The 22,513-nt window shown below is 41.9% G+C and overlaps 1 protein-coding gene across 1 annotated transcript in view; it reads left to right on the top strand.

Moving 5' to 3' along the window:
- SEMA3A (semaphorin 3A) overlaps positions 1-22,513 on the top strand; it is a 170,427-nt gene that overhangs the window by 104,686 nt on the left and 43,228 nt on the right. The window lies entirely within an intron of this gene.

Here is a 22,513-nt window from a genome sequence, read left to right as displayed (position 1 = left end):
ACCTCCCTCACAGTGTTGTTGTTTGAGTAAAATGGGGGTGGGGGGAAGAGCCGTATATGCCAGCCACATGAACCCCTTGAAGGAAGGACAGAATAAAATGTTCTAGATCAGGGGTAGGGAACCTGCGGCTCTTCTGGCCTTGCACTGCAGCTCCACGAGCCGAGCCGCTGGTCCCATCCTTGTCTGCCCTGCAGGCAGCAGGGTGGGCGCACCAACTGCCCGCGGCTGGCTGGGCCGCGCCGCAGGCTTCCCCTCTCGCCTGCCCCGTTGGAGCGGGGCGGGTGCTTTCCTGGCGGCTGGCGAGGCCGAGCCGCTGGCCCCATCCTTGCCCGCCCTGCAGGCAGCAGGGCGGACGCATCCATGCGCTTCTCAGAATGAGCAGAGTAAAAGGTAAAAAAACCCAATATATATCTTTATTTTAAATGTCAAAAATTATTTGCGGCTCCAAGTGTTTTCTTTTCCCATGGAAAACGGGTCCAAATGGCTCTTTGAGTGTTAAAGGTTCCCTACCCCTGTTCTAGATGGATAGAGTTCTATCCAGCTTTCTTTATAATGTTGTTAGCATCTTTTCCATGTCAGAATTTTTTTTAAATGTGAGAGCGTAGTCAAGATGGTACCCTGACAACGTTGTCCTTGGTAATCTTGTGAAAGCAGAGCAAGTAAAAAAAACAAGAAAGAAAGGGCCCTCATAAATTTCAGAATTTGGGGGAAGGTAACTGTGCCTTTTTGACAGCCTGTAACAGAGCTTTCTTATAGCAGCTACTTCCCATTCATGGTTGATTACTCCCCCACTGCCAGCCACGTTTAACTGGACATACACAACATTTTAAAACAGAATATACAGCCAATCACTGAGAGCCAGCGTGGTGTAGCGGTTAAGAACAGGCGGATTCTAATCCGGGGAGCCGGGTTTGATTCCCCCCTTCTCTATCTATCTACAGCCAATCACAATCCAGAGTTAAAAATCAGTATTTTTGAAAAATAAGAATCAAGGAAAAGTGAAACAATGGAGTAAACATGAGCTTGGTACTGGTTCTTGTTTTTTTAAAAAACAAAATCGTACAAAAGCATAGTTTAACAAAAACATTTTTTAATGAAAATCACTAAGCAGGACTTCATTTGGCTGTTCTCAGCTATAAACCATCCTTCTCCCAACCTTCCATTCCCATCTTTTTTATACATGCAGGCATCTACTGTCTCTGCCCTTGCCATGACAAAGTCTTCAGCGCATTTATTTCTCTGCTGTATAAGTGGCAAGAGTCTCTGGCCTTTCTCTTAAAGAACTTTTATTTTGTAAGGAAGGTTACCATTGTGCTACTTGACAGAATTATGAATTGAGCAGGAGAAAACACGGCATGTTGCCAGTGTCCTTTGGATATTGGTACTTCCCTTTTCTCTGACAATTAGTTTAATTAGCATTGACCCCGTCAATAATTTGCTGCATTGGGGCCACCATATTCAAAGTCTGGTGGGCACTCAGAGAAGTATTGTTGGCTGCATAATTTGAGTTCACATGTATAGTGAAAACCAGTGAGGAGAACGGCACAGAAAAAATGAATGGCGAAGCAAAGCATGTCACTGCTACGTGATTGCCTCCGCTGACAAAGCTCTCAATAGCTCTCCCCCTGTGAAAATCTGGACTGTTTGCAAATTAATTAGTATCTGGCAACAGCTTGATTGTTGACCCAGAGTTTGTAGAGTAGAAGAACAATCAGATTAGTATGTTCAGTACAAAAGCGCAGTACGACATTGAAGTGTGCTTTGCCAAACAGTGCAGGGCATGAATGGAGCGAAGCAAATTCTTCTTTGAGACACAATGGCAAAGGTTAAGTGTGATGTGACTGGGGCACCAGGGCTGCAAAGGTGGTGGATTCAGAATTTTAATCTGCAGAAAGCCAGTTAGTGCTAAGCATTTCTGATGCCTGGACCCATGACGTATAGCGCATAGATGAGACTAAGGCTCTGTTAACAGGTTAAATTATTCTTATTAAAGTGCTCAAAGTTGTCACTAAGCAGAGTGTTAGAACAGATTTTAGTTTAACAGTAGACATTTGAGCAAACAGCAGGAAAATTTAAAATGGACTAACAATCCTGTCACAAGCAAGATTATGTAGAGATTCCATGGGTTGTTTTCCCAGTAATGATGCAGAGCTGTGTGCTGGATGGCAGCCTTAGAGCACATGTTTACACAGAGATAAATCCCATTGATAAGTCAGGGGATTTCCTTTCAAGGAAATAATCCTACACTTTCAGTCCATCTTAAAGCCCATGATTTGCAGCATAAACTATGTCATATGAGAACTTAAAAAACAATATTCTTGTAGAAATCCAAATGTATTCTGATGCAAAGATTCGAACGATTAGGTAGGCAATTCATTTTGCAATGGGAACCATTAAACCTATATCTTATCAGTTTTGTTAAAGACCTGCATAGCCAGTGGGCAGCTCAATCCACTGCCACAAGCAGCCAAGGACAGTGTTGCTGCTCTGCAGAGCCACTGCCTCCAGAGGGGTTTCCAGCAGTCTGGGAGGCAGAAAACCAACCCACCTAGCCAATGGGAAGCCTATCAGAGGGCTTAATGGACTTATGCCATCTGAAATGGTGGTGAAAGTGCAGGCCCTGGGCCACAGCATAACTGCCTCCAGAGGTGGTGAGGGGAAACTGCACCTGGGGCACGCGTGCCTTGTGCCTCTGCTGTAGAGTCATTTGCCCCGGCCCCAGAACACCCCGGAATGCCCCCGTCACACCCCACCGTGCCTCCTCGATGGCCCGGTCATGCCTCTGCTGCTGCTCCACCTGGAATGTTGTGCCCCCCATCCCGTGGGTGCTACACCACTGACTGCCTCCAGCAAGCCCCCATTGCATCCCCCCACTGCCGTGTTTCCCCTCTGGTGGGGTAAGCACCCCATGGAGGGCAAATTCATTGGCATGAGCCTGTGGTGCCTCCACAAATCAAACCCCCCCCCCCCCCCGATTGGCTGTCAAACACAATTAAAAACACTGCGCAGTTTTGTGTGACTGCATATAAAATCCATGTGTTATTGGTGGATTAAGTATTTTTACGCAAGGAAATTTTATTGATTTTTAAAAACAAATTAAATGCTTGTTTATTTTACGCTGGTCAATGACTATTTTAATAAATTATTATTATATTTTAAGAATTTACTTGGTTTTAATATTTGTAAATTACATTTTATTGTTTTACCCGTTGACAACTATTTTATCATTGTGGTCAAAAAATTTAAGCGGTATTTTAATCGTGTATGCTGGTCTTTCACTGTATAATAAAACCTGTACCTTTGATGGATCGTTTGCTTTTTATTTGTTTATAATTTAATTACTAGATGCATTAATTTTGCTGGATCTGGCTTTGTCGCTTTTATTTAGCTGTCACAGTTATAATTAGGAAGCTTTTTGTTGTATTTGGGTGTTCTGTGTGGTAATCCTTCTTGCTGGATTTGCCTTGCTTGATGAATTCTTACTCTTTGTTACAACAAACTGACAAAGCTCATTTGTCAATAAACCTAGTTCATTTGGTAATGTTATGTTGATTCCTGTAGCAAAGAGAAGGTTGCCACTTGACAACAATATCCCCCGCCCCCCAAAAAGGGGACAAAATCCAAGGTTGAAAATAATACACAATTTTAAGAATGTGTGTTTTTATCTCCTTTTGGTTCTGAAGCGTGATAATTTGTACCTTGACAGTGTAAATGCACCGCCCTCCAAAAAAATGTTATCTGTAAAAACTGTTAATAATTAGGAATATGGGGTTTTTTTCAATTGTTTGTGCAACATTTCAGAAGTGACTAATGTCTTCTGACCTGACCACTAAATAGGATTATTCAGACACCTACCCATTTCCTTCTCTCCCTCTAGGAGACATTTTTAAGCCTTGATTAATCTCTTTTTTCTCTTTTATTTGTATCAAGAAAATGCTGTTTTACAGATGATAGAAACTTTGTATTCTAGTGTGCAGTAAAAGTACTGGATTTTTGACAAATCTATTTGACGATTTTTCTTCCCTTCTCTTCTGTACGAAGGACTTTGGTTAACAATGCTAGATTAGTTCCATGGGAATGTCAACTCAATGCACGGCAGCTGTAAAAAAGGCAAATTCTATGCTGGGGATCATTAGAAAAGGAATTGATAATAAAACTGCAAAGATTGTCATGCCCTTATATAAAGCAGTGGTGCGACCGCACTTGGAGTACTGTGTCCAGTTCTGGTCGCCGCATCTCAAAAAGGATATTGAGGAGATAGAAAAAGTGCAGAGAAGGGCAACAAGGATGATTGAGGGACTGGAGCACCTTCCCTATGAGGAGAGGCTGCAGCGTTTGGGACTCTTTAGTTTGGAGAGGAGGCGGCTGAGGGGGGATATGATTGAAGTCTACAAAATTATGCATGGGGTAGAAAATGTTGACAGAGAGAAATTTTTCTCTCTCACAATACTAGAACCAGGGGGCATACATTGAAAATGCTGGGGGGAAGAATTAGAACTAATAAAAGGAAACACTTCTTCACGCAACGTGTGATTGGTGTTTGGAATATGCTGCCACAGGAGGTGGTGATGGCCACTAACCTGGATAGCTTTAAAAGGGGCTTGGACAGATTTATGGAGAGAGTCAATTTATGGCTACCAATCTTGATCCTCCTTGATCTGAGATTGCAAATGCCTTAACAGACCAGGTGATCGGGAGCAACAGCCGCAGAAGGCCATTGTGTTCACATCCTACATGTGAGCTCCCAAAGGCACCTGGTGGGCCACTGCGAGTAGCAGAGAGCTGGACTAGATGGACTTTGGTCTGATCCAGCTGGCTTGTTCTTATGTTCTTATGTACAATTCATTTTAACCAGTCTAGAACAGAGGTGTTTTTCACTTCTACACTGCTACCACACCCATTCCAGCCACTGACACCAATTCTTTATAATAAGATATGACATAAAAAATTTTAAAATGTAATAAAATACTTAAATATTATTGGCAGTTCATTCCCATAAGATATTTTAATCAGCATCCATTTTACTTTATTTATTTCAATTTATATTTATATCCCGCACACCCACTGAAAAGCATAGCTCAGGTTGGCTAACAAAAATGCTGTTCCTACAGAAAGAACAATTACAATAAAATTCCAAGTGTATGTAACGTATCTGCACGTTTTGTTTTACAACACCAACAATTCACTGCATTCAGACAATAAGTATATTTCAACTTATACAATAAGTATATTTCAATAAGTATATGTTTAACAAAAAGAATTTCAACAGATCTAAATGTACTACACTTAGGCAAAAAAAATGAAATGCACAGATATGGGATGGGTGACACATGAATTGACAACAGTACATTTGAAAGGTATCTGGAAGTCTTAGTAGACCACAAACAGAACATGAGTCAGCAGTGCGATGCTGTGTGACTACCAAGAAAGCCAATGCAATGCTGGGCTGCATCAATAGGAGTATAGTGTCTAGATAGAGGGACATAACAGTACCTCTCTATTCTGCATTGGTCAGACCTCACCTGGAATATTGTGTCCAGTTTTGGGCACTGAAATTCAAGCTGGAACAGGTCAAGAGGAGGGTGACCAAAAAGGTAAAAGGTCTGGAATCCATGTCCAAACTAGAGAGAGGGAGATTTAGGGAGCTAGTTATGTTTAGTCTGGAAAAGAGAAGGTTAAGGGATGACATGATAGCCTTGTTTAAATATTTGAAGGAATGTCACATTGAAGAGGGAGCAAGGTTGTTTTCTGCTACTCCAGAGACTAGGACAAGGAGTAATGGATTCAAAGTGCAGGCAAAGAGATTCCACCTCAACATTAGGAAAACTTCCTGACAGTAAAGGACTGTTGGACAATGGAATTCACTGCCTTGGAGTGTGGTGGAATCTTATTATTTGGAGGTTTTTAAACAGAGGATGGATGACCATTTGTCAGGAGTGCTTTGACTGTGTATTCCTGCTTGGCAGGGGGTTGGACTTTATGGCCCTTGTGGTCTCTTTCCACTCTATGATTTTAATTTTAAAGGTGTTAGATACCATAGGCACTTGCAGTAATTTTCTTTCATATATAAATTTATATTTTATTAATATTATTTCATTCCCAGTCCCATTCTTGGGTAGCCCCCTTCACCTTAGCAAAGAATGGGGGATGGGGATGGGGCACCCCCTTTGAGGGTCCATAACTTTGGACCCCCTAAACCAGGGGTAGGGAACCTGCGGCTCTCCAGATGTTCAGGAACTACAATTCCCATCAGCCTCTGTCAGCATGGCCAATTGGCCATGCTGTGAGACTTGATGAGGAATTGTGAGTTCTGTTGCTGGAGAAACTTTCACGCGAAGTTCCCCCCCCCTAAACCAAACTGCACCAAACTTGGGGGGGGTCCCATCAGGAGAGTTTCCACATGATACCCTGAAATTTTGGTGCTGATACATCCAAAAATGCATCCCCTCCAGGAACATCCCAGAAATTTGCCCAAGAATCTTTGTTCTGCATTGAGTTTTCTGCATTGCTGTCAATGGGGGGGGCAGGCTGGGGGGGGGGACATTTCTAAAGTCACAGTCTCACAACTTTCAGGGTCTCATCAGGAGACTGCCCGGATGATACCCCCCAGGTTTGGTGCAGTTTGGTTCAGGGGGGGCAAAGTTATGGACCCTCAAAACTGTAGACCCCATCTCCTATTAGCTCCCATTGGAAACAATGGCGGATGGGGCACCCCCTTTGGGAGTCCATAACTTTGGACTCCTTGAACCAAACCTCACCATACTTGGTAGGTAGCATAAGGACAGTCTCCTGATGATACAATGAAATTCTGGTGCTGATATGTCTAAAAATGCACCCCCTGCAGGCACCAATGTCCTGGTGGAAAAAATGTCCTGGGCTCCCTAGTGATGCTGGAATCCACCCCCAAACAGCATCATTTTCAATGGTGTTTAAACTAGGGAGCCCAGATTTTCCTTTTAAATCCACCTTAAAGGGAGAATCTGGGGTCCCCAGTTTAAACAACATTGCAAGTAATGCTGTTTTGGGGAGGATTCTCCTCCACCCTGAAACAGCATCACTTTCAATGTTTAAACTGGGGACCTCAGATTCTCCCTTTAAATCCATGCCAAAGGGGGTGGATTTAATAATAACAATAACAACAACAACAACCTTTATTAGGCACTGGGAGAATAAAAGAAAGAAAGAAAACAAGCATTGGCAGGAAGGGGGTGGATTTAAAAGGAGAATCTGGGGAAATTTAGGGGGCGCCTGCTGTCAGGGGTGCAATTATTAAGATAGCAGCACCAAAATTTCAGAGTATCTTCATGAGACTCCACGATGATACCACCCAGATTTGGTGAAGTTTGGTTCAGGGGGGTCCAAAGTTATGGATCCTCAAAAGGGTAGCCCATCTATTATTAGCTCCCATTGGAAACAATGGGAGATGGGGGCACCCCCTTTGGGGGTCCATAACTTTGGACCCCCTGAACCAAATTTCACCAAAACTGGGTGGTATCATCAGGAGAGTCTCCCGAAACATCTCTGAAATTTTGGTATTGCTAGCCTAAAAACTGAGCCCCCTGCAGGCCAAAAATGGAAAAAAACACTGAAAATAGAAAAAACCCCACAAACGAACCTGCATTTTTGGCGCCCACCACAAGGTGGTGCCCTGGGCATCTGCCCACTTTGCCCAATGGGAGGAATGCCTCTGGAGTGACTGATATTCCTTTCAGGGGCAAGATACCCTCCTGTTCCATCACAGTTTCCAGTGCTTTCCATGACCTTAGTTTGGGTGGCATTCTATTGATGTGTGGCCTAGAAAGGAAGATGCTTTGCTCTTTAATTTAACTGCATAAAGTAGTTTACAAAATAAAAAGAATGTTACAGGGTTTTTTTAAAAAAAACTGCAGTGAAAACATTGGTGAACACAGACTACTAACCACACTGCGGTACCAATGGTGCGGCTTGGTAAATCAAGTTAGTGCATTGCATAAATCAGCATGTACACTCTAAAAATATGACTGTGAATTCTCTGAGACATGTGGATATTTCTGGAGAGTCAGACTGATGTGGAAACGCTTCCTGAAAGTTGCCAGTTGGCCTGGAGAAAAAATTCCTATCCCTTTCATGGACACCTAATGCATGGAAATGGGTAGCTGAAGCTTTTCATGGGAAAGAGATAAATAATTTCACCTACTTAAGGTAACAGGTTTGACATCAACCTACGCTAAGGGGAAAGTATCCTTAAGAGGTTCTGCTTTCTTTGCCTTATCTCCATTCCTTTTACATGCTTCCCTTTCAAACATATAAGGGGATTAGAATAGACATAATTCCTTTGGTTTGCACCTCATATCCCACTGGTAATGTAACATTCACACATGCTTTTTGCACAAATGCAAAAATATTTCTCAGTTTTTGCAAGAATATTTTTCAGTTTTTTTATTCTGATTATTTTCAAGATTGTTGTGTTGCTAGAGATAGCAAATGCGTAGATTATTTTTCAAAGCAGGCAATGGAACCAACTGTTGGCAAAATTCAGCAAACCCGACTTGACCTTTCAAGTGCAGACTAGAGAGAACTGTCAGAGGCAAGTAAGAAATTAATGTTTTGTCGAAGGCTTTCACGGCTGGAATCACTGGGGTGCTGTGTGGTTTCCGGGCTGTATGGCCATGTTCCAACAGCATTCTCTCCTGACGTTTCGCCTGCATCTGTGGCTGGCATCTTCAGAGGATCTGATGTTGGGAAAGCAAGTGGAGTATACTCCAACAGGTATATATACTCCACTTGCTTTCCCAACATCAGATCTGAAAAGAATACCAACCACAATCTGAAATAACGTCGGAAAATGCTACTAGAAACTATGACCATACAGCCGAGAAATACAACACAAATCAATGTTGCAATCAAAGATGTAAACTATGCAGGGGTAGGGAACCTGGAAACTCTCCAGATGTTCAGGAACTACAATTCCCATCAGCCCGTCAGCATGGCCAATTGGCCATGCTGGCGAGAACTGATAAGTATAGTTCCCCTCTGGAAAACCTGATTCTAACCTCACCATGTTGTTCCTTTCACCTGTGGTTTTGGTGTTGCATTAGTGCTAAGACATTTAAACGGATGTGGTGAGCTAATAATCCTGGTGTCTATTCATCAGATTTTTAGAAGCTAAATTAAATTGGAAAGTGCACACTCTGTCCACATGAATACCAATCAGGGCTGTCATAATAGACGCAATAACGCTGAATACGAAAAGGAGTAATGCAGAATATATATATTTTAGTCCTTTGCTCTACCAACTGTTGTTTCTATGCCAAGATTAATTTGGTGCTGGTTCAGTAGCATGACAGGTTAGTGTAAAAAATAATAATAATTCAACCAGTGCTTATTTCAAATTCCACTGCCATCATGGAGTTAATCTTCCTTTCACAGATTTTGTGTCACATTGGCCTATGCTAGCTGTGAAATTCAATTATAATACATGGAAAAAAACATTCAATGTGACCCCAGTTTGTGGCTATCCCAACGTAGTGTATGCGTAAAAGGGAAATGTACATTAGAGGATGGAAATGAGATAAGCAGGTGAATTGTGCAGGTTAACATAGGAGTGGAACTGGACTGAGTCTCTTCTATAGGAGATGGATCATAAGGTTGCCCCCACAGGTGGGTAGTCAGATAAAGCTGAACACACCAAAAATGAAAAGATACCTTGTTGGTATTATATTTGGGGGGGGGGGGGGTCCCTGATAAAAGGTGGCAATAAAAGGCAGCCAAAACAATGGATCCTGAAAAAATGACAATTTTTCCAGCATTTTTCAGCCTGCTTTGGCCCACTGCATTTACAAAAAAGAAAAGAAAACTCTCTTCCACTTCCTTCCCCTATTTCTCTTTCACCTGTTTCTTGGCCAGGCCCAGTGTTGAACTGTGTGCACCATCTCCAAACCCCATTTGGACTTTGGAGGCAGTGCCCACAGTTGAACACTGGGCTTGGACTGGCCAGATCTAGTGTTGAGCTGTAGGCACCACCTCCAAATTCCATGCAAATCTTGTAGGCAGCAGGCCTTGTGGGTTCAGCATTGTACTACCTGCTGCCTCTCAGACCCACCTAGAGTTCAGAGGCAGGCAGATTTTTTGGGTTTAATAACCTGAAAAAGTTTGGGGAAAAAACCCAAGCTGATATAGAGTGTTGATTTTTTTGGAGGCGGGGGGGTGTTTCAAAAATGTCTGGATCTATTAAGTCCAAACCCGCAAAAATGCCTAAGAAAAATGTTTGCCTACCCCTATTTGCCACACGAGGTTGGGATATTCCATGAGATTTGGGGATGAATCTTTAAGAAGGCAAGTTTGGGAGGGGAAGGAGATCAGTGGAGTATAATGCCACAGAATCCCCGTTTCAAATCCACCATTTTATCTAGGGAAATAGATCTCTATCATCTGGAGATCAAATGTAATTCTGGAAAATCTCCAGGCATCCCTAATTTTGAGTAACTCCATTCTTCCTGGTATTGTCTATCCTGGGTGACAAAAGATGGCAGGGATAATACCTTTTGGTCTGTTTCACACATGTGTGTAAGCAAACATGAAGATTGTTTCTGTTGAGAAAAAAAGACCTCATTGCCATTGAGTGATTTGGACTCTCTAACCACAGTGACTAATCTGTGATGGTCAGGCCTGCACTCAAGATAATCATTGTATGATCCAAGTGTTGGGTGCAAGCCTATCCTCAGAATAATAACCCTTCATGCATCTTTGAGGTGTAACCAGTGGTGGGATTCAAATAATTTAACAACTGGTAGGTGCCACATAGCACTCATTTTAACAACCCGGTTCTAGCTGAAGTAGAGATGCGAGCGGCCTGAATCCCACCACTGGGGTGTAAATCCATATAAGCTTTCATGTCAGCATATAGAAATTCAAGATACTCTTGGATTTTTACATTATCCTGTATCATCTTGGTTAGTAGAGATAATTAGCTCCCCTAAAATTCAACAATGCTTCCCAGCAACTGTGATGTGGGAGTGTTTCTGCATGAGAGAAATCTAATTTACTTGGAGAATTACAGTATAATTTCACTGAACCTTTGTGTTAATTTTCTTTTCGTCATGTAATTAGTCATTAGAGAGAATCAAAACTATTGTTGTTTCTTTAAGAACAAAGACCTGGGGAACTGATAATTATATCATGGTGCAGCCGTTATTTTCCCCTCCATCGTCTTTCTTAACAGGCTTTTTTGGAATATAAAGTGCTACCATTGACAATATTCCAGACAAAGGAGAAAATGTTGCTCCTAAGAAGGGTAAAGCACACAATGAAGCAATATTTTAATGTCTGATCTTAAAAACACAGACCCTCCCTCCTCTGTTTACCTTACCGAGGAATTTGGGTTATGCCTCTAAATGTACATTAAACACAGTTTATCCCAAAGCCTGTCATTTTAAGAGTGAAATTGGAGGTGGGGGGAGAACCAAGAATTTATTCTTTCTGTTAACTTCATTCTGTTTCCCAAGTATGCATGTCCCTTACCTGCAGGTATCTAAGCCTGTGGAACAGTGCCACACTTATCCCAAGCAGATTTTTCTACAAACTTGGATATCCCCTTGTGTTTGTAGAGAAATCTAGAATGTTACAAAAATGCATTGCAGGGTTTAAATTCCCCTTAGATTAAATAAAAGGGTCATTTGGAAAGGTCTTCATGGGAACCACAAAATACAGCATTCAGACTCATATTAAGGAGCACAAAAGACACTGTTGGCTTAACCATCCTGAAAAATCTGCAGTAGGAGAACATGTTCTAAACAAAACTGGACAGAACATTTTACTTGAAAACACTGAAATTCTGGACAATTTGGAAGGTTACTGCTTGTCAGAACTGCACATGCAGGAGGCCATGATGAAATTCTACAAACACCAAGAGACAACTTCCAAACAAGAAAGAAGAGACTCTGAGAATTAAACAAAGCCATTGGCTGCACCAGTACTTGGGGTAAAACAATTCCGGAGAATCAAGACCAAGGGGCATGCTAAGTTCATGGGACAATAGACTCCACTCCAGACACACAGAATTTGCATTCTGTACAATGCTGCTGCTGCAGGAAATGCAAATGCGACTACAAATGTAAATGGCCCCACCCACAATACAATGCACTCAACCACACCTTTGCATAGCAAGTCAGTGGCATAATGCCCATTGGGCAAAGTGGGCAGTTGCCCAGGGTGCCCCCTTGAGGCAGGCACCAATAATGCAGGGTTCGTTTGTGGGTTTCTTTGGTATTTTAGTGGGTTTTCCATTTTCCATTTTTGGCCTGCAGGGGGTGCAGTTTTTAGGCTAGCAGCACCAAAATTTTAGAGATGTTTTGGGGGACTGTCCTGATGCTATCACCTAGGTTTGGTGATGTTTGGTTCAGGGGGTCCAAAGCTATGGACTCCCAAATGGGGTGCCCCAATCACCCATTGTTTCCAATGGGAGCTAATAGAAGATGGGGGCTACACTTTGAGGGTCCATAACTTTGGACCCCTTGAACCAAACTTCACTGGAAATCTTCATCTAGAGTAATATCATTAGGAGAGCCTTCCCTAAAGATACCCTCTGCAGAGTTTGAGATTGCTGCCCTTAGCTTAACAATTGCACCCTTTGACAGCATTTACCCCAAATTTCCCACAGATTTTCCTTTTAAATCCCCCCCCTTTGGCATGGATTTAAAGGAAGAATCTGAGGTCCCCAGTTTAAACATTGAAAGTGATGCTGTTTCAGGGTGGGGGAGAATCAACCCCTAAATAGCATCACTTTCAATGTTGTTTAAACTGGGAAGAAACTAGAGTTCTAGCCAGCAGACATCTGGAGAGCTAATGAACAGTTTCCTGAGGTTCGTTTTTTTATGGACAGATGGTCTCAGAGGTCCTGGTGGGTTTTGTAGCCCATCCTGATTTTGGATTAAGTTAAGATAAGAAGTTTGAACCTTACTGGCAGGTTTCCTGCTGTCATTCTTCAGCAGTAAAAATTGAGAAATTACCTTGATCAGACTATTGTGAGCCAGATCTGCATGGGCACAAAGACCTGGGAGAGGCAAAAAAATTACTAATGCGATTAAGGGTGGAGGACAACTTAATGACTTGAGTACTCTCCTTGATTAAATCACCAATCTTGAGCTGAGCTGACACCTCTCAAGATAGTGTGTGAACACTGGGTAACATCATCAACATTCAAGTCTTTTGTTCTGGGGCAGATTGAATTTAATGTGTTAATTCCAACAACACTCTATGTCATCCCTAGGATTCTCCAGTGTCATGGCTGAACCCAGGTGCCTTTCTGAGAATCCCCAAATTTTGGATCCCCTGGTGGTTAGGCTCTAAAAAGGGGTGCCTATTGAAATAACTAAGTCCAAAAGAAAAATAGGGCATCTGGTTTTCTGAGAAGTCTCAGCTGGATAAGGAGGTAAGGTCCTTATACAGTAAATCAGCTACATTCTTCTTTAGACTCCCTTAAATTCTGCCATAGGACAGGAAGCTATGAGCACGATTTAGAAACATTTAATTGGGTACTATTACAACAGTACAATATGTGTTTGTTCTACACAATGTGTTTGTTCTACCCAATTTATCCGTATCCATCTGGCCAGCTTCCTAACTACTGTTCATATTTGACTTTCCTCATCACAGATGTGTCTTTATGTTGGCACACCTAATTGCCTTACCATCTGGAGTCTTACAAGGGAAGTATCTTAAGATACCCTATTCTGACAGAGTATACGACTGCAGTGTAGGTAGTGTACATACTCTGTATGACAAGACTTTTGAATGCACCTATTTTACAGAGGCTAGAAATCTTTTTAATTTTTTCCTTTCCTTCAAACTGCAGATCCAGCAGAGACATTACTCTTTTATTAGAAGGCAACAGTAGATCTATCACTCTTTCAGTTGCAGAATGTTATGCTCTTCTGATTGATTTTCAGAACTGTTCAAATGTGGTGTAGTCTTTTTATATTTTAGTAATCTCCTTAAAACTAATGAAGCAATATAAGGTAGAGAAAGCAAAAGAACGGCCATCAAAATATAAGGTAGAGAAAGCAAAAGAACGGCCATCAAAATTTGGTTTCATCCTAAGTGGCTTCATGCAAATGTGTAACTCTGTTCTGTTCCATAGTAAATCAAGCTTGCTGTTGTTGCCAGTGGAAAAGTCCTTAAAAAGCTTGATTGCTGATGATGCTGTAGCAGCTACCCAAACAATCCTCACACACTGAAAAGCATTTCAGATAAAGCACCTCCTATTTGGAATATCTTTTGCCCCTGGAATTTTCCAAGAATTTATGAATAGCCTTCTGTCTGGAACTCCTGTGGTTATTCCACACTACAATGGTGTCCAGATTTTGAGACCAACATAGGATGAACTTGCTGAAAGACTTCACAAAGTCCCACATTGCTTTGACAAATCAGGTTTCCATATTAAAAAAAGAAAAATGTGGAATAGGAACGTCTAATGTTACATTCTTGGGCTATCACTTTGATGCCTCAGGTATCTACCTCACTTTAGGTATCTACCTCAGGTATCTACCTCTCATGGAATCAAGTATGCCCTACCCAAAAAAAACTAAGTACAGCGTTACCTTGGTTTTAACCAGTAATCCGTCCAGCGACTATCAGCAAAACCGAAACCGGCGAAAACCGAAACTATGCTGTCTGCGCATGCATTACATTGTAAAAGGCGGCATGAAGTAAATTTATGCAAAAGGTGTAATTTATTCGCATAAAAGTCGCCTTTTGTAGTTTTGTTGGCAAAATAGCAAAACTGAGGCTGACTCAATCTAAAACCGAGGCAGAAAAGCGGCCGGGCTTGACAGTGAAAATCAAAACCGTGACTACAGGAAGTCGTCGAAAACCGAGGTATGACTGTAGAAGCTTTAAGCCTTTCTAGGGCTCTTAAATTTTTATCACTCCTTCCTTCCACAAAAGGCAACTTTAGCTGACTCCTTGTGTTGCTTATTGAAAAAAGAAGTTCATTGGATCTGGACTAGCCAATATGAAGATCCATTTCAGAACATTAAGAAATTATTTATTTCTGATAGTGTTCTTATACACGATGATGAGAAGAAACTACTGGTCCTCACCACTGATGGTTCCCCTCATGGAGTTGGCATTGTCTTAGCCCCAATTGGTAGACAGCATGGAAGCACCAATTGCGTGTTATTTAAGAACTGTGTCATCCACTGAAAAGAATTACACTCAAATTGATAGACTTGCTGTGATTGCAGGAATAAAGTTATTTCACAACTAGCTTTGCTTTTGAAATTCACACAGATCACAATCGCCTGTTAGGACTGCTCTCAACTGACAAGCATAAACACTTCATTCTCTCACCACATGCACAACAATGCTGGAGTATGCTCAGCTCGTATGAATCTTGAGACTACAAACTCAGCATGAACAATTGCTACTTCTTTCAGTGCTCTTCTAGTTTTTTTTACCACTTCCTGTTTCTGGAAGTGGGAGTAACGCCTCCTTTAGTTAAGTCTTGATGCTTGTGAGTCTCCTGGACAATACACCTCTTTAGAGCTGATTTGAGGTGCAAAATTAATGACTTGGGATCCCACAATGGCTGTGAAGGGGATCTTCAGTTGAGGGATGGGGGCCAAAATGCACCCCCACACGACCCAGGCAACTGGGTCAATAATATTACCCCTCTGCCTCCTCTAGATCCATAGAAGTATTTGGCAGACAGCACTCCAGATGTTATGGACTACAATTCCCATCAGCCCCTGCCAGCATGGCCATGCTGGCAGGGGCTGATGGGAATTGTAGTCCATAACATCTGGAGTGCCAAAGGTTCACCACCACTGTCCTAGATACACCAGTGGGTGATACACCAGTGGATGATACACTGTCCTAGATACACCAGTACCTTTTTAACATGCCCTTTTCCCACACAGCTTGCTTTGTGGGAGGAAATGGCCTTGTGCTCTCTCTCTGACAAACCTTGTTGGAATTTCGGAGGGGGGGGAGTTATCTCTGAATACTGCTACTTTTGCATCATTAGAAGATTTTGAACAAGAACACCGAATTTCTATGTCATCCCTTATATAATAGCTTGAAAGATGTGTTTGGGAACACAGTCTTATTTTCTCGTGCAAGTTGTCCTGTTTTCAATGCAGTTACTAAAAATAAATGCTTCTTAATGGAGAAAATGAGTTGGATTCTTTTTTAAAAAAAATCCCTTCAGCATTATCTCAACTTGAAATACCGAGACCAGCAAAACCTGTTTGCATTACTTAATGAAGAAAAGAGAGGCTGGTGAATCTGAAGGCGAGCTCAATGAAGGTGTCACTCAATCACATACCTTTGAGAATTATTGCCAGTGAAAAATTTTGCAAGAACAGTTAATGGAAGAAAGGCACCCCAATTAGAGAGTCAGCAGGAAGTGTTAATTGATTTGGGGGGGCAGGGAGAATCTTGTTGTTAAAGGAACTGAGAAATTGGCACTAAAAGGATGCCTTCATTTTCTTTGATAAAAATAATACTTCTCTTATGTTGTTAACCGAGTTTTATTTTTAGGCTTGGCATAGAGATCAGAGGCAGGGTCCTATGCGTTGTTAACACTACAGTTGCTTCTACTCACTGTGGCTTTTATCCCTCTTTGATCAAGCAGTAAGTGATGTTTTTACTAGTCATGGGTTTTTGAAGTTTGTTATTGTTAACATACTTCAGCGCAGATTATGGGGGAGACTGTTGGAGAAAAGGTTTGTCAGCTGTTTAATCCTAAAGTATTTGTCTCTCCCTCCCACCCAGATCTAAACAAATCCATTGTTAGAGTGCTGTTTGGGAAGACTGGGTTGCCAGCTCTAGGTACAGGGATGGAGCCCAGGGAGGGCAGGGTTTGGGGAAGAGAGGGACTTCATTGGGCTAAAAGACTATAGAGGCCAACCTCCAAAGCTGCTATTTTCTTAGGGTAACTGGTCACTCTGAATTTAAAGTCAGTGATCCATACAATGGTTCCCTTCAGGCTAGATTACTGTAACTCACTTTATGCTGATCTACTCTTGGGACTGCTCTGGAAACTGCAACTGGTCCAGAACGCGGCCTCAAGAGTACTCACTGGGACACCGGTGAGGATGCATATTAGCCACCGGCTGCACTGGTTGCCCATTGAATTCCAGATCATTTTCAAGATTTCAGAACTAACATTTTCAGAACTAACATCTGGGACCGATCTGGGACCATTGTATCTTCAGGACCACACCGCTCTATATTGCCCACAGAAGATCCTCCAATTCTCTGATAGCAATCTGCTCATGGTCCCTGGAACTCTGATTGAGTTCCACCAGAGCCAGGGGCTTTTTGACCCTAGCTCCTGTCTGGTGGAGCTCACTCCCAGCAGACACGAGGACCCTACAGGATGTAAATAAATTCTACATGACCTGGACTGAATTTTTCCACTGGGCATGTGACTGATATCAGTCCTACATAGTGGTATCTTGGCCCCAATTTTTCTACCCTCTCCTCTCTCACCCATAAGAGTTAAAGCTTGCGTGAGAGTGGGATTGGTATATAGTTCAGTTTCTTGGTTAATTCCCATCTGTGAAATTCTGTATTTTTACTGGCAGGTTTTAATTTGTAATAAATGGTGTTTATACATTCTGATATGATTGTTTTAAACATGTATATTAGCTGTCCTGAGCCCAGCCTTGGTCAAGGAGAGTAGGTGGATTTGGGGATAGGAGGAGTTTTAATGGTGTAAAAAGCAAAAGAGACCACCTTCCAAAGGAGCCATTTCCTCCAGGTGAACTGGTCCCTGTCACCTGGAGATCTGTTGTAATAGCAGATCTCCAGACACCACCTGGAGACTGGCTATCTTACATGGATCCATTCTGCCAGCAGAGGTGCCTTCCTGTTGTCCAAGGGGCCTTCTGCTATAAAATAGAACCTTCACTAGTCTAAAGGATCTCACCTCTGTTGGGTTTCTGGTGAGGAGATTTTTTTCTGTTTTGCATTTGAGAAGTGTCGTCATAAATGTCAAAAACTTCTGGCATCCCTACTCCAGGGCTTCATGTTGAGTGCAGGCCAAGTGCATTCATCATTGTGTTTTTCTAATCCATACTAATCCTTCTGTGTCAGCTGCACATAGTAATGCTGCAGAGAACAGAAACACAATGATCAAAGCACCGATGGCTGACGATAGCCAAGAGATGACATGGACACTTTTGTTCCTGATTTTAAATATATGGCTTTTACAAGGGGGTGAAACAGCTTAAATGTCCATGCAGCAAGGTTGGACTTAGACTTCATCTTTTCTACCATTATTATTATGATAGAACGATTGTGCCTAAAGTGGCTGAAGAAGACATATTTGTCGAAAGTATTGTTCTTTCCCCGGGTCAATACTCCCACTTTCCATTGACCATCAGCCAAAGATTTTATCAACATCCTGTTCATCTTTATATACATGAAACCTAACAACAGAAGTTAAGTTTTTAAAGACATCAGACATTGGTATCCTTCTGCGTCATTAGTCCATTACAGAGACTTAATATTATATTATTATATTATTATATTATATTATATATATATTATATTATTATATTTGGGATCCTCTGTGTGTATATGTGTTATTCATTGGTGTTGTTGTTGTTGGTGTGGTTATTTGTGTATAGTATATGTTGTTGATTAAGGAGTTGTTGTTCTGAGTGCGTGAATCATTTGAATTATTTTCATTAAAATAGATTTGTATATTTTAGCACTAGAGCCAGACATGGTTCTTTTCCTTTCCTTTTAACAAGATACTGTCTCTCTGGCTCCACTATATATATTTTGACCTTGGGCTAGTCCCCACAGCTTCTCGGAGCCTCCTCTTCAGCCCCCACCTACCTCTCACAGGGTGTTTGTTGTGAGGGGGGGAAGAGACCAAGGATAAATCAAGCCCCTTTGAGTCTCCTGCAGGAGAGAAAGGGGGGATATAAATCCAAACTCTTCTTCTCTTCTTCTTTTTGTTGACTACTGCTAAAATGAAGTGAGGAACCTGCTATTTAATGGGACTGTCTTTTTAAATAAATTTTTATTATTTTTCAACATATACTAAACAATCAAAAAAGAAGAAAGAAGCAGAAAATAGTTGACACTACAATATAAAAGATATCTACCCACCAGTATACTAAGTACATATTGCATAATGGATCTCAATATAACATTTTCTGATCACTAGAAAGACCTTAAGGTCTTAAAATCTTTGTCAATTATTTGCTCCAAGCATTATTACTAGTCTAGTTATTATATCTTAGTCATTATTAATTTTCAATCATATGTAGTTATTTTGTTTCTTTACATAGGGTCCCCTTCCGCATGGGCCAAAAGAAAAAACTGACCTGGGGGGGGGGGCAGTAAAAGCGCCCGCCCCAGGTCAGTTGCCCGTTCAACCTAGGCGGCGCTTGCTCGCGTTACGCAGCAGCGCTGACCAACTGCTCCTCCCACCCTCCCAGGGCAGCTGCCATTAGTCAGGGCCGCCCTAAACAACAACCCTTTAAAGGGTTGTTGTTGGGGAAAGCGTCTTTTCCCGCAGTGATGCGAGACAGCCTTCACCGGAGAACCACTATCTCCTGCCCCATCCCACTCCACCTTGTCCCCTGTAACAATTGTTAAGCCTGCTGGTCAGTTGAAGCCCTACGCCCGCGCTTCGTCCTCCTCCGACCCCTGGAGGTTGGAGGGCAGCATGGGCTGGCCTCACGCCAAGCAGGCACTAACGGTAATGGCGTGGCTGACAAGGTAAAGTGGGAATTTTAAGGCAGAAGTCCGTGCGAGCCACCTGCCGTTTGCCGGCCTCTCCTGAGGTCATTCGATCGCGATGCCGATGCATGCGAACGGCCTTCGCCTCCACGCCGGCGGAATTCTCGCCGGCTTGGAGGCGACAGGGAGGCCGTGCGGAAACGGCCATAATTAATTCAGATTCATATGTAAAATAAAGACACAATTTCTCCTCGAATTGGTGTTTTGAGCGTCAACTTACAATATTGGTTAATTTGGCCATATTCTCTGTCTTCCCAACATTCTACTGTGAGACCTTTCTCTGATTTCCAACTTGTTGCAGTTGCTACTTTTGCAGTGATTAGTAAATACCAACACTGTTCATTCAATTTCTTAGGAAGCTATTCTGGTAGTATACCCAACAGCATTGTTTTTGCAGTGAGAGAGAATTTAATTTTAATTATCTGCTGTATTGTCTTATGTATTTCTATCAAACTTCTTGATTTTTTTACAAGTCCACCACATGTGAAAATAGGTTCCGAACTCTTTATTACATCTCCAGCAGATACCATCATGTTGTTTTGTCATCTTCTTAATTGTTTCAGGAGTAATATACCATCTGAAAAACATTTTATACCAATTCTCCTTCATCATCTGACTTGCAGTAAATTTAATATTTTTAGTCCATGATTCCCATTGTTGGAAAGTTATCTCTTCCTCCAAGTTTTATATCCATTTTATCATGCATATTTTTACTTGTTCCGTTTCTGTTTCCATTTTCAGTAAAATCTTATATATTCTGCCCATCAAATGTTGCTTCTGTGTTATAATCTCTTTTTCAAAGTCTGTTAAATCCCATAGTATTCCTCTCTGTGAGCTTAGTTTTCTTTTGAGTCTAGATGAGATCTAAAAATATGTCAGCCATTGTATTTTTCTTCCCTCTGTCATTATTGTTTGCCATGATTTAATTTTCCCTTGCTTATTAATCATATTTTTGCATATTATATTGTCATCTTTCTTCAAAGTTTCATTGTCACAATGTGCTTCTACCAGAGACTTCAGAGGTGAAGTTGCAGGGATGAGTCGCAGATGTATTTTTTCCCCAGATTTCAAATAGTCCCTTTCTTATCACGTTCAAGTTTTTTATCGACTCTTTAAATCTGTTATTTCTTGCCATAAGTAACTGTGTGAACCTGATGTAAGGCCTACAGTTTCTAATTTCACAAGACTAGACTATAAATTGGGTTTATTTAATGGAACTGTTGTTGTGGGAATGCAGTGAGAAGTTGCAGCCACGTTGTATGTATCTCAGATGACTGGACTGCCCTGTGAAGTCAATAGTGACAGCTATAAAAAATCAACACATACTACCACTATAAACAAGGCATTCTTTGGATCTTGGCTGCTCTCTGTGATATAGACAAGTTATGAACTGCCTTGCTGGATCAAACCAAGAAAGACCCATCTAGGCTAAAATCTGCTTCAAACAGCAGATACCAATAAGATGCTAGAAGAGCACAGGAAGGTGTTAGCTCTTCCCTTGTGTTTGTCTCCAGCATCTCGTCTGTTTTGCTTATTATCTGTTGTTAGATCAGTCTTTCATTAATCAGTCTGACTTAACAATCAATCAAATTATTTCATGCCATCACCATGTAATGTCTTCTGGAAGTTCTAATTGTGCATTGTGCAAAGAAGTACTTGCTTTTACTGGGCTTCTAAATTCTAAATTGTTTCTAAATTCAGGACTACTAGCCCTGGGATACCTTGGCCATAGAGGAAGGCTGGAATCATGGGAAGGGTTTGACAAAAACAAACAAAACTGTCATTCTGTTTGAGTCTTAGATGTGACTGCTGTGCTGTTCGTTGCCGATAATTTGACAAATCATAAAAAAAGCATAGTGCAAGACCAGTGCAAGATTGGGAAAATGGTTTTGAAATTTCCCTAAAATTCCAAAGGAACATTGAAGATCTTTATTGATAATATTGAGGTTATTGATGCCCTCACAAGGTCAAGGGACATCAGGAAGGCAGAGTTTCTGGCTCAGTTGTTGGCATCTCTTGCTAAAAGGATCTCAGGTAGCAGTCAGGCTGGGAAACTGCTTAAAGAGTGACTTCCAGTCATGGCTAGACAAACAGAATTGACTCAGGTAGCAAGGGAAGGTTGTTTGTTTGAAAGAGGGGCTGCTGCCATCATCTCAGAGACCACTGGTCTTCTTCAAAAGAAGGTGGCTTTAGATCATTTATTGGTTTAGCATCTTTTTATTTATTTCATATATTCCTCCAAGGGGTTCAGTGTGGCAAGCATTGATCTTCCTTCCTCTTTATCTTCACAGCAACAACTCTTGAGGAGTAAGTTAGTTTGAGAGAGAGGTTCAAGTTCACCAGGGAGTAAGGGCATAACTAGGGTGGGGCAAGCTGTCCAGAACTCCATGTGGAGTTTGAGCATAGTTCAATGCTGGGCCTGAGTTCAACAGCACCAGCTCCACGTGACTTCAGAGGCGGAGCTTCAAAGTCTAAGGCCCCTTCCGCACGGGCGGAATATGGCGCCCTGGGGACAGCAAAAACACTGTCCCCAGGGAGCCATTCGCACAGGGGGTTCAGCTGCTTTGCAGCCACGCGCCAGCAGTATAAAACTCAACCCAGCCAGGGCAGAGCTTGCAGTTCAAGGCTGGCTCAGTCTGACTGGACCCAGCAGTGGAGCCTGCATTTTAAACCTAGGTCTGACTAAGCCCAGGCTTGAACTGTGTGCCTCCCCCAACTCTGTGGGGGTTGGGGGCACAAAGCTCAATCTTTGCTCTGTGTGCCATCTGTAGAA

The sequence above is a fragment of the Sphaerodactylus townsendi genome, linkage group LG06, assembly GCF_021028975.2.
Source record: "Sphaerodactylus townsendi isolate TG3544 linkage group LG06, MPM_Stown_v2.3, whole genome shotgun sequence".
In the NCBI taxonomy this organism is placed as follows: domain Eukaryota; kingdom Metazoa; phylum Chordata; class Lepidosauria; order Squamata; family Sphaerodactylidae; genus Sphaerodactylus; species Sphaerodactylus townsendi.
The sequence above is the reverse complement of the archived record's forward strand: the minus strand, read 5'-3'. Positions and strand labels throughout refer to the sequence as shown.